Raw genomic sequence first — 12,215 nt, 5'->3', positions numbered from 1 at the left:
TTTTTTTTTTTTTTTTTTTGAGATGGAACCTCACTCTGTCACCCAGGCTGTAGTGCAGTGGCATGATCTCAGTCACTGCAACCTCCACCTCCTGGGTTCAAGCAATCCTCCTGCCTCAGCCTCCTGAACAGCTGAGACTACAGGCATGCACCACCATGCCCAGCTAATTTTTGTATTTTTAGTAGAGACGGGGTTTCACCATGTTGGCCAGGCTGGTCTTGAACTCCTGACCTCGTGATCCACCTGCCTCAGCCTCCCAAAGTGCTGGGATTACAGGCATGAGTCACCATGCCCAGCAGTGCTACACACTTTTAAACAATCAGATCGTAAGAACTCATTATCATGAGAACAGCAAGGGGAAAATCTGTCCCCATGATCCAGTCACCTCCTACCAGGCCCCTCCTCCAACACTGGGGGTTACAATTCAACATGAGATTGGGGTGGGGGGGCATGAATCCAAACTATATCACCTTGGTTGTCTACACTACTGTGGGGGTAAGGGGAGAGGGAGGGAATAGAAAAGAACACCAATCATGCTGCTGGTAGTTGTCATCCTGAACCTTATGTGTTTAAAAGATGTAATGTATGCACAATCAGAAAGCCTAGATTAACCAGTAACTTTAATCTTATTACTGACTTCCTGTTTAGTCTGGAACAAATCTTATTTCTATCTTTCAACAGAAAATGGGGTTATAATAACATTATTATAATGTGTTTCACAGCAGGGTTATGTGAATTTAATGCTTAGTCATTTCAAAGCCTGTGATAAAAAACAAATACTGTGTAAATCTGAACTCACTGTCTCTGAGGAAAAATGCCGAAGTCCCTTTGGAGCCATCATGGACATCCACCCAGATGCTCCTTCCTGGCGCTTCAGACGGTGCATACCTCCTTTAGAATCATGCACAAAGTAAAATAACAGTAACCACATCTGTAAAGGCCTTTGCAGTTCCCAAAGCCCATTTTACATATATAGTATGGCCACTGATTCTTCTTATTCAGCCTAGTAAAGACAAGGAAAAAAGAATCTGGAAAAGGATTTTCTCCACCCCATACACATGCATGTCTTCCAGAGCCAGCTGGCAACCTAAAATCAAATAGTTTGCTGCTATTCCCACAGCCAATTTAACTATGTAATTAAAGGCTGATGGGAAAATAACTTGTCAGGTTACACAGCGTGTTCCACCTCAGACTCCCCGATGTTTCTGCTCTCTTCCATGTTCTTGGCGCTTCTTTCTGAGAAAGAAAGGTACTCTCATTCCTCCCTTTGAGTTCTTCATCTCATCCCTTTTTTCTTTTCCTCAAATTTTATTCATCAGTTACTCTCCTCCCAGTTTGCATGTTCTCTCTCTTTAGATAGTTTATATCCTAGTGGGAGGAGACAGATTATAAACGCGTAAACAAATAGACAAGGTAATTCCAAACTGTATGAAGTCCTATGAGGGACATAAAGCAAGTCCTATGAGGGAAACAAAGCAAGATCATTTGAGAGCAATGGGGGCTGAGGGAAGGACAACTTTAAACCAAGTACACAGGAATGAGAACCCTTTGGGGAGGTGATAACGACAATTGAACAGAAACCTGAGGATGAGAAGGATGGGATGGCATATTCTAAACAAAGGGAACCATATGCAAATATCCTAATACAGGAAGAAGATTGGTATGATGAAGGAATAGAAGGGAAAGGTGAGAACTTGTCTCTCTTCTCTGGTTAAAGGTCGTGGCTGGAGTGTAGTGCAGGAGAAGTAAAGTGGTATGCAGTACAGTTGAAAATATAGGCCAGGTTGTGCAGAGTTCGTGGTCTCAGGCAATGTGGATTTGTTTTGTTTTTTAAATCTTAAGTTCAATGGGAATCTACTGAAACATTTTCAGAAGGCAAGTTACATGATCTGATGATTTAATTTTTTAAAAGTCATTCTGGCCAAGCACAGTGGCTCACACCCATAATCCCAACTCTTTGGGAAACCAAGGCAGGAGGATCACTTGAGCGCAGGAGTTCAAAAACAACCTGGGCAACATAGTGAGACCCCGTCTCTACAAAAAAATTTAAAAATTAGCCAGACATAGTGGTATATGCCTGTAGTCCCAGCTACTTAAGAGGCTGAGGTGGGATAATAGTTTGAGCCTGGGAGGTCAAGGCTGCAGTGAGCCATTATTACACAACTGCATTAAATCACTCTGACTACATGGGGAAAACAGATGAGAAATAGTAGGGTATTTTTTAGGAAAGTGGCAACTCTATTTATCCCTTAAGATTTGGCTTCTGTGCCCAACAGTTTTCTGAAAGTGTTTTCTGAAATATCATCAGTTCATTTGTTCTGCGTTGTGAAACCTGAAAAAGCCAATCCTTCAAGATAAATCCTTAGTGTCTAACTGGGCCTGAATTGAAAATAGAGCCAATTGGCCATTTGCTGATTAGAGATCACACATGTACTCTGAGTTCCTTACAGGCTTTTGCTTAACTTTTCAGCTTTCATAGCTGCCAGTTCCTGTTTATACTCCAGAACCAACCAATAAGCTGTAACCTGTGTCAAGCAACCAAAACTCAGCAAAATCAACCAATCAGAACTAAGCAAGTTTGCATCCTTCATTTGCATAAATGGAGGAGCATGGGAACCTGGGTAGGTACTTTCTGTATAAAAACAATCCCTCCCTTTGTTCTCTGGAATGTACCTTCCTTTTGTGCCAAAGGCTGTGTCTCCCCAATTTGCAAACTGTTCATTGGAATATTCTCTTTCTTCTAAATTCCTTTTCAGATAATTTTTGTTCACAGTATTTATTGTTGAGCACCTACAATGTTACAGGCAGTCTGCTAACAGTCAAAAATATCTGCTCTCAGCGGAAGCCCAGGCACATGTCTGTAGTTCCAGCTACTTGTGAGGCTGAGACAAGAGCATCACTTGAGCATAGGGATTTGAGGCTGCAGTGCACTGTGATTGTGCCTGTGAATAGCCACTGCCCTCCAATCTGGGCAATAAGTAAGATCCTGCCTCTAAACAAACATCTGCCCTCATGGAGCTTATATTTTTAAGAATTGGCCAATTCCAAAAAGTTTCTCAGTCCGCAGGGTCCTTAATCTCTCATTGGCATTTCACACTGTAGACCACCCTCTCCTTCATGAATTTCTCTTCCTTATGTTACCAGAAAGGGCTCCTGATCCAGACCCCAGAAGAGGGTTCTTGGATCTCACTGAAGAAAGAATTTGGGGCCAGTCCACAGTGCAAAGCAAAAGCAAGTTTATTAAGGAAGTAAAGTGGGGAAAGCATAGCTACTCTATAGACAGAGTAGAGCATTTCTGAAAGTAAGAGGAGGAACGCACCCGCCCCTAGGTACAATGCTTATTTATATATAGGATAACAACAACAACAACAACAACAACAACAACAACAACAAAAAACATGGGGAGATTTGCTCTGCTACAAGGGTTTGTGATTTAAAAATTAATTTTCTTAATTACTGTATTTTACAAGAATCGATATTATTTATCTTTAAAGCAAAATTAGGAGTGCTTTTGTTTTCAAGATATCAGGACATTCCTGAGTCTGGGTCTGTTTAGTAAACGTTATTAACCTGTTCCGTTAATGTAGCGGCTAGGAATACCTACCATCCTGGGAATGCAGCCCAGTAAGTCCCAGCCTCACTTTTCTTAGCCCTCACTCAAGATCGAGTAGCTCTGGTTCAAATGCCTCTGACACTTGCATCGCCAAGACACTGCAGAATTCTGGGTTTTCTCCTGCACCTCTTCTTGGTCATCCTTTGGGTCCTCAATCAAGTCCTCGTTCTTCTCCTAAATGTAGATTATCTAGATAATTCTGTTTTCTTTTTCAACGACAACAGTAAAACATGTTCATTGAACACCTACTATGTGCAAGACCGGCATGTACAGAATACACTAGCAATACAAAATTAATAAATTCTCTTGCTCCCACAGTGTCATTATTAACACCAAGTAGATGACTTCAAATCTGTCTCCAGTTTCAAGTCCTTTTTTGATCTCTTCTGGCCTTCATTCTCATTGTTTAATATCTCCATCTGGATGTCTTATAAGCATTTCCTACTTTAACAGTTGAAATAAAATTTATTATCTTCCCATCAAAGTAGTCCAAAAAAATAGAGAAAACTACTTCTCTGTTTTTGTTATTGACACCACTCTTGTAGTTAGCATCAAATATATATACATATAAAATAAAAATAAATAAATCAAAAAATATAAATAAATAAGAAAGGCTCTTTCTGGAATTTCTTGTCTGGAATATAGATATTCTAGCTTCTTGAGTAGCTGGAATTACTACAGGTTCCACCTACTCAAGGTGCTCTCTTGAATAGCTGGAATTACAAGTTCCAACTACTCAGGTGCAACCACACCCAGCTTGCCTCAAAATTTTATAATCAACTTTGACTGCTCTTTCTTATTCTCAAGTTGCCAAGTGCTTTAGATTCTAGATCTAGGCCAGGTGCAGTGGCTCACGCCTGTAATCCCAACACTTTGGAGGCCAAAGCAGGAGGAACACTTGAACCCAGGAGTTTGAGACCAGCATGGGCAATATAAGGAGGCCCCATCTCTACAAAAAAAATAAAAATAATTTAGCCAGACGTGGTGGTGCACACCTGTGGTCTCAGCTACTTGGGAGGCTGAGGTGGGAGGATCACTTGAGCCGAGGAGGTCAAGGCTGCAGTGAGCCATGATTGTGTCACTGCACTCCAGCCTGGGTGATAGAGTAAGACCCCATCTCAAAAAATAAAAATTTAAAAAAAAATCCATATCTAGTGTGTTTCTCCCTTTTCTTCCCTGTGTTGGGGCACAGAAATGATTCCCCAAATATAGCCATGCTGAGTGCTTTTGAAAATCCTCAAAAATAAGCCTGAGAAGAAAGGTCTTTCTCTATGCCCCTTCTCCCACCTTCCTGTCTCTCTGATCCTGTTTCCAGAAGCACCCTAAGACAGACTCTTGGCCAGGCATGGGGGCTCGCACCTGTCATCCCAACACTTTGGGAGGCCTAGGTGGGCGGCTCACCTCAGGTCAGGAGTTCGAGACCAGCCTGGCCAATATGGTGAAACCCTGTCTCTACTAAAAATACCAAAATTAGCCAGACATGGTGGTGGTGGGTGCCTGTAATCCCAGCTACTCGGGAGGCTGAGGCAGGAGAATCACTTGAACCCAGGAGAGGGAGGTTGCAATGAGCCAAGATCCTGCTACTGCACTCCAGCCTGGGCAACGGAGGGAGACTCCGTCTCAAAAAAATAAAAATAAAAAAATAAATAAGAAAGACTTTTTCTGGAATTTCTTATCTGAAGAAGAAAGTTTGAATACAATTGTCTTAAGACTCTCTCTCTAGGAATCTCATCAAATAACCAGGAAAGATCAACCACCAGAGAAGAGAAGAGACTGGGGGTCATCCCCACCCCCAGACAGACTTTTCATCTGTTCTTCTGAGAGCAGCACCAAGAGATTTCCCAGGGACTTTATCTACATAATAAGACAGACTTTGTTTCTGTGCAGCTCTGGTTCTTTTTTTGAGATGGAACCTCGCTCTGTTGCCCAGGCTGGAGTGCAGTGGTGTGATCTCGGCTCATTGCAACCTCCACCTCCTGGGTTCAAGCGATTCTCTTGCCTCGGCCTCCTGAGTAGGTGGGATTACAGACGCCCACCACCATACCCAGCTAATTTTTGTATTTTGAGTAGAGTCAGGGTTTCACCCTGTTGGCCAGACTGGTCTCAAACTCCTGACTTCAGGTGATCTGCCCACCTCGGCCTCCCAAAGTACTGCGATTACAGGCGTGAGCCACCGTGCCTGACCTGTCCTTCGCCTTTCTATATCATCTGCCTCCTACCTCCCAAGTCAGTACATCTCTCCCCTCCGAAAACAGGTACATAAGCTTCTGTATAATAGTGCATTGTTGGGTCACCATTCTGTGATTCCCCCATGCTATTTACATGAAAATAAAATTGTGTATGCCTTTTCTCCTATTAATCTGCCTTTTGTCAGTTTTCAGTGAACCCTAAAGGGTGAAGGGAAAAGTTTCCTATTCCCTGGTGAATGCTGAGTTAATTCCACTACCTGTGCTTAGGAGGGCATACATCTTGACCTTCTTAAGGAATTTTACTCCTCTCTCCTATTTCTCCTTTCTCTTCTCAATTACTGCAATCATTTCATCATAACTGTTATTGAACACTTACTCTGTACTAGACACTATATGCAATTTGCTATTTCTTATTTAATCTTTATGAAACCCCTATGAGAAAAATACTATTATCCCTGAGAAAAAGAGAAATAGCTCAGAGCGATCCGATCTATGTGAGGTGTGCAAAATGTATCAGGCCCAGAGAGACATGAGTATGGAGCTTCAGTCATGGCCCCCTGCACCCAGTCAATTGTTTAAAGGCATTTTGTTCTTGACTAGCTGCCTCGCCCATTACCTTCATGTTACTGAAATTTGTGATACAAAGAACAATGTGTAGCCAATCAATAACTTATGTCATTTTAATGTAAAATCTTGGTAAACAATTTAGGAATTGCCTCTTTTTTATTTTTTTCCTTTAAAACCCACTGGTAAGGCTGGGTGCAGTGGCTCATGCTTAAAATCCCAACACTTTGGGAAGCCGAGTCAGGAGGATTGCTTGAGGCCAGGAGTTCAGGCCCAGCAAGACCCTGTCTCTAATTATTTTTTAAAAATGTTTAAACTACTTGTAATTACAGCAAATAGAAGTGTGTATTCAGGGAAACTTGAATCTATGCTTTTGGGTGGCCATCTTCAAACTTTGAGCTCAAATAAATTCTATGCTTAATCATATTTTCTGTATCTCATTACTTAAGGTTGACATTTTGGTGACCCAAACGGGACCTGAAGCAGACCTCCAGTGATCACTGTCACTTCACTGACAACTGGAGACCTGGTGCCAGTAGTTTATCCAACCTTCTGGAGTCAACCATGATCCCTGGAAAGGCCCCTCTCAAGTTTGAATCTTCCTGACTTGCTTGAGGATTGAGACATTATTTAAGCCTATACACATTCCTAAATTGATAGGGCTGAAATTGAAACTCTACTGTTCGGTAAGAGTTTCATTTGTTGTTCTTTAGTGATTTTGGTGATCACAGATTTGTAAGTTTCACTTTTTCTCTGATATTAAGGTCTTATTTGAATTATACCTTAGAGCTTTTCAAACTTTTCTCTCATTCAGAATTTTGGTCAGGAAGATACCAGTTTATCACTGAAAAAAGAAAGTCTTTAAAACTGGCCAGATTGTGAAGCTCAGTTCAATTGACAAATTTAAACTTTTCTTCTTGAGTGATCAAAATTCCTCCTGCTAGATCTTTTTGGCCATTCAAAAGGAAAGTCTTAGTTTTGGGCAACCTTACTTCTATAACTGAGTCTTCCTCCTGAAGTAGAGATCCACCACTAGAAACACCAGCTGGATTCATGTTTAATACTCACAGCACCTCCTCATGCAAATATCTAGGAAAATGGATCTCATATTACTCAAGATGACCCCAAGTTACAATGACCAAAATGGGGTACCTTTGAAACACCTAAACTAGTCTATCTGCATGATCCATTAGTAAAAGTCGGCTCTAAAAGAAAAGAAAATAACTGGGAGCTATTTTCAACAGTACTTAGAAACCTCTAAAAGAGGTTGTGATAAAGCCGATTCTCTGCAAGAGTAAGACAAAAGTACAAAACAATTTCTGAATTTAAAAATACTGCTAAAATTTTTCCCCCTCCTTCAGCTCCTGTTTCTACTTTTTTTTTTTTTTTTTTTTTTTTTTTTTTTTTTGAGATGGAGTCTCATTCTGTCGCCCAGCCTGGAGTGCAGTGGTGTGATCTCGGCTCACTACAACCTCCACACACACACTCCCACCCTCAGGTTGAATCACATCTCCTGCCTCAGCCTCCTGAGTAGCTGGGATTACAGGCATGCATCATGCTTGACTAATTTTTGTACTTTTTAGTAGAGACAGGGTTTCACCATGTTGGCCAGGCTGGTCTCAAACTCCTGGCCTCAAGTGAACTGCCTGCCTTGGCCTCCCAAAGTGCTGGGATTACAGGTGTGAGCTGGCCTCCTCCTTCTCTTTTGACAGAAATTCCTTGTCCAGATTTACCTCCTCTTCCTCTTCTTCCTCATTCTGCTGTTCTGGCTCCATTTTGGAAATACCTTGTGTCCATTAGAGGAGAACCTGACTTGATATATCAACCATGGTCAAAAGTAGAACTTAAAGGCATAATTTAAAAATTCCCAGATCCTCTTCAGGACCCCACTGAATTTGCTAGAAAATGTGATTTAAATGTTTGAGCTTATAATCCCAGATTCTCTGGTTTATACCAAGTGATTCGCATATTAGTGTCAGAAAGTAAAGCCAAAGATTAGATAGCAAAGGCAAATTGGAGAAATTGTTTAAAGGACTTACATAAATTTTCTGAAGCAGATCATGAATGGGCCTGCAATACTGCCAAAGCTTTGCTAAATCCTATCCCCTTTGTTTTCCAAAAGTTATTAATTGGAACAAAATATAACAATACCAACAAAATCTTGATGAGCCTGTAATGTTATACTATGAGAGTATGAAAAAAAAAAAAAACATTTAAACAATATTCAGACCTATCAGAATAAACGTATGCTAACTTACCAAAATGATGTTCTCCTTAACTAAAACTTAGTAAATGGATCAGATAAAGAACTGGCATTTGTAACAAAGAGATAATGCCCCAGTTGGACTGCCTCTCAAACTCATGAGCCAGTTAATTTTGCTGATCAAATATTCCATACTCTACCTAAGGAAGAAAAAGAAAAAGTTAAACAAAGAGGAAAAGCTAAAAAGATCATGAGTTTGCAACTAAAACAATTGTCTAACCTAGTAAGTTCCAAAACCAATCTAATCCTCTGCTTTGCAATTTCTGCAAAAATCCTGGACATTACAAAAAGGATTGTAGATTATATAATATTCACAGCTCCTTCTCTCAAAGGAAAAAAAGGGAAAATGTATTTAGAATTAAAAGATAAGATTGAATTATTAGGTTCAAGAATTTTTTTGAAATCTGATCCTATTAATTTATAAATTGCAGTTTATATTGTCATAGAGGAAACCAAATTGTTAAATAATGAAGAGTTATAAGAGGAATTAAAGGCTGGGCACGGTGGCTCACACCTGTAATCCCGGCACTTTGGGAAGCCAAGGCAGGCAGATCACCTGAGGTCAGGGGTTAAAGACCAGCCTGGCCAACATGGTGAAAACCTCTCTCTACTAAAAATACAAAAAATTAGCCAGACGTAGTGGCATACACCTGTAATCCCAGCTACTCAGGAGGCTGAGGCAGGAGAACCACTTGAACCCGGAAGGCGGAGGTTGCGGTGAGCCAAGATAATGCCACTGCACTCCAGCCTGGGTAAAAAAGCGCGACCCAGTCTCAAAAAAAAAAAAAAAAAAAGGAGCAATTAAAAGTAGTACCTGATCTCTTTGGCTTTTGGGGTACCAGGGATTACTTCGTATTGTGAGAGAAAACCTGACTTTTGTATGTGTAATGGGTGACAAGTTATTGGCAAAAGCTGCAGTTTTGGAAGTGGCAGCCAGTGGTTGCAGTGAGTGGTTGTTACTGCAGGGGACTTAGAGAAAAAGGAAGGTTTGAAACCTTGGAGGTTGTGGGAACACTCAACACCAAAAGATAGGACTACAGTGGGCTAATCACAGAGTGGGCTGATTGGCTTTGGGTCACCCACTAACCTTGGGGAATATCTTTGTAGTGAGATGTACTGTGGAAGTGTTGACTTTGGAAAACAAGATACAAAAACCATCAGCAATATTTCAAACAAAAATTTATGTAATCATTTTAGTGCTCCCATCAGTTCAGTCCCTTGTATTTCTTGTTCTGCTTGATATTGACATAGCAATCCTCATGAATGAGTCCGTCTTTTATTAGAATTCTGGGAGTTTTTATTTAGCCCATTTATCCTAAAGTTATCAGAAATCAGTGTTCAAGAGTACTTGTTAGTCTTTTCCATGAAAAGCAATTTTGGAATACAGCTGATTGCAAATGCTTTTAGAGAAGAATTCAAAACAACAGCTGTGGATGATAAAAATTTAGAATAGGCATGATTAAAATCTGATGAAAGTTCCAATTGACCAGGAAATTTAGTTATTGCTATTACATGTAGCATTTAAGATATCTAGTAGATGCAACCAGAATTATGACTGATAATGTTACATCAGATCATCAGAATTTTATAACTTTTATATACTTTTTAGAATATTTAAATTAATAACATTCATACAAATGTAACTTTAACATAGCAATCAAAAATCATAACAACATTATGACTGATAAAATATTATATTTTTATTAATTTGTATGATTTTGGAAACACTTATATCAATAACATACCCATAAATGTAACTGAGAGAAGATCTAATACTATTATTTGACAATGCCTACCATACAATTTACCAAATAATTTAATATCTCTACAAAATGAGAGATACATTCTTTGATGTTTCCAGAGGCCCAACTAGAATATCCCAAAGTTAATTTTAAGCCAAAAAAACATACTTTAGAATTTCAATCCTGGTGAAATCTGCCAAAGACATCAAAAGATTTGAAACATTTGATCAAAAGAGAATCACGGGCTGGGTACAGTGGCTCAGGCCAGTAATCCCAGTGCTTTGGGAGGCTGAGGTGGGAGGATTGCTTGAGGCCGGGTGTTTAAGACCAGCCTGGGCTACATTAGCAAAATCTCATCTCCATGAAAAGTTTTACAGCATGGTAGCTCAAACCTGTAGTCCCAGTGCGTTGAGAGGTCAAGGCAGATGATTGCTTGAGGCCATAAGTTCAAGACCAGCCTGGGCAACATATGAAGACTTGGTATCTACAAATAAAAATGAAAAATGAACTGGTTATGGTGACATACACCTGTAGTCCCAGCTACTCAGGAGACCAAGGATTGCTTGAGCCCCAGAGTTCAAAATTGCAACAAGTTGTGATTGCACCACTTCATTCCAGTTTGGGCAACAGAGAAAGACCTTATCTCTAAAACAAAAAATGAAAAAAAAAATTTAATTAGCTGGATGTTCTGGCATGCATCAGTAGTCCCAGCTATTCGGGAGGCTGAGATGGGAGGATCACTTGAGCCTAGTTTACAGTGAACTACGATCACACAACTGCACTCCAGCCTAGGCAACAGAGCAAGATCCTGTCTCAAAACAAAAACAAAAACAAAAATCTGAAAAACAAAACAGAATCACAGGTCACTGTTAAATAATAGTTATTCATTTAACCAGAGTGATAATCATAAAACTTCAAAAGCTATATAGAAGTTACATGATTTTGAAAACCTTAGCCCATTTAAAGCTCAGTTTTCCTAAGTAACCAAAATCCTAATAAAGACAACACAAGGATTATCTTGATAAAATGTAAAATCTTTCTTTTTTTTCAGATCTGTTACCAAAAAGGAAAAGAAAAATCTTCTGTTGTGTAATTGCTTTTTCTCATGAGAAGCCCAGTTAGATAACCTGGAAGTCAAACCTGATGAAAAAGGTACTTGAATTTAAGCAGACAGAGGAAGAGTTTGTCCAAGATTATGATGTACAATTTATTATGGAGAAATGTAAACAAGAAAACTAGTACCTTGAGTAGGGACACAAAGTAGGGACTCTTAGTAACAACATGAATGTTTCCTGGTTATAAAGAAAACCCAAGAGTACAGAATCAAGGTATACTGAAGGAAAACATTGCTTTTCTACATCTTCAAGATAAAACATTTCAGTGTTAGGCCATAACATCAGTGTTAGAACCAGAACAAAGGTTACAGGAATTGATAAAAACACTGAAGGAGAAAGTTACCACCCCAGCCAAGCAAAAAGATGTACCTTTCCCAGGGATAAAAAAACAGAAGGCAATGACATGTGACCTGCAAGTCACATGCAGCAAGGTACAGTAAAAGTTGAACTTCTGAGATACAAGTCTGAAAAGTTTTAAAAAGATACAGATTTCAGAATTAAAAATTCAGAACCTCTGAATTTTACTGAAAGCAAATCGATACTTGATGAAAAACTTGTTATTCTAACACAGGGAACCAAAATTTTAGTTTTGTATTAGTATAATTTAATATCAAAGCTCAATCTTTAGAAAGACTTATAAGTAATTTCCTTTTAATTATAGCCAACTTGATCAAATGCAAATTTTCTTTCATAAATTTTCTTTTCACAAACCTTATCACAAAGTACTCT

At 39.5% G+C, this 12,215-nt stretch overlaps 1 long non-coding RNA gene across 4 annotated transcripts in view; it reads right to left on the bottom strand.

The window, feature by feature from the left end:
* Positions 1-12,215, bottom strand: part of LOC141408971 (uncharacterized) — a 177,162-nt gene continuing 164,947 nt past the window's right edge. For 2 of the 4 annotated variants that reach the window (XR_012426870.1, XR_012426868.1), the window contains 4 exons: positions 10,764-10,855; positions 8,625-8,769; positions 3,605-3,787; positions 1-1,368 (listed from right to left, as the gene is read on the bottom strand). This is a non-coding gene — a long non-coding RNA (uncharacterized lncRNA). Of the gene's footprint in view, positions 1,369-3,218; positions 3,788-8,624; positions 8,770-10,307; positions 10,856-12,215 lie in introns of those variants that run through there. The other 2 variants (XR_012426871.1, XR_012426866.1) reach the window with 2 other exon arrangements.

The sequence above is a fragment of the Macaca fascicularis genome, chromosome 17, assembly GCF_037993035.2.
Source record: "Macaca fascicularis isolate 582-1 chromosome 17, T2T-MFA8v1.1".
Classification (NCBI taxonomy): Eukaryota; Metazoa; Chordata; class Mammalia; order Primates; family Cercopithecidae; genus Macaca; species Macaca fascicularis.
Note: the sequence above shows the minus strand (reverse complement) of the source record. Positions and strands in the feature narration are given on the sequence as shown.